The sequence below is a fragment of the Meleagris gallopavo genome, chromosome Z, assembly GCF_000146605.3.
Source record: "Meleagris gallopavo isolate NT-WF06-2002-E0010 breed Aviagen turkey brand Nicholas breeding stock chromosome Z, Turkey_5.1, whole genome shotgun sequence".
Taxonomy (NCBI): Eukaryota; Metazoa; Chordata; class Aves; order Galliformes; family Phasianidae; genus Meleagris; species Meleagris gallopavo.
Window position 1 is genome coordinate 6,368,531 of NC_015041.2, and position 722 is coordinate 6,369,252.

The window sequence follows — 722 nt, forward strand, 5'->3', positions numbered from 1 at the left end:
GCCAAAGCCTCCTCAACCAGATCCGGCGGTACGCCCAGCACCTCGAGCAATGCTTGGCGGACAGCCACACACGCTCTCGGACACGATGGCCTCGCAACCCTCACCTCACCATCAACAAACACTTCAGCTGCCTCCACGCCTTCCTCCACGACAACGATTACAGCGCCTGCGCCTGGGACCACGTCCGCCTACGAGCTCGTGCCTGGCTCCTGCACATCCACGACCTCGTGCGCAACACGCGCACCTAGCCCCAAGCGCACCTCCCACCCTCTTCCTATTTATCTATTTATTCAACTATTTATACAAACCGCTATTTATTCGTCTATTTATTCTTCTATTTATTCCACAAAATAAAGCTCTCCTTTTCAAAACTGCCTGCGAGTGCCTCCTTTCGCTCAATCACTGAAGCCTCTTTCAGGGGCAACCAACCCTGGCATTCTCACACACAGCTTTGAAAACTCTGGTACCCGCCTGCTTCTCCTGTAAAGTGTGGAGCTTCTGTAAAGCTGCTTCTTGCACGTGGAGGGAGATCCATGAGTTCGGCACAAAAAGCAGACAAAGGAGGGACACCTGCGGCAGCAGGACCGTTCGGCTGGCTTTGACTAACAAAGTTGAAGGAAGAAGCTGATAATCACTTTCAGCACAGAAGCTTGACGGCCACAAGCGGTACCGCGGTGACAGGCAAAAGTAGCCCTACACTTAACTCTAGTCTTGAGTACGGT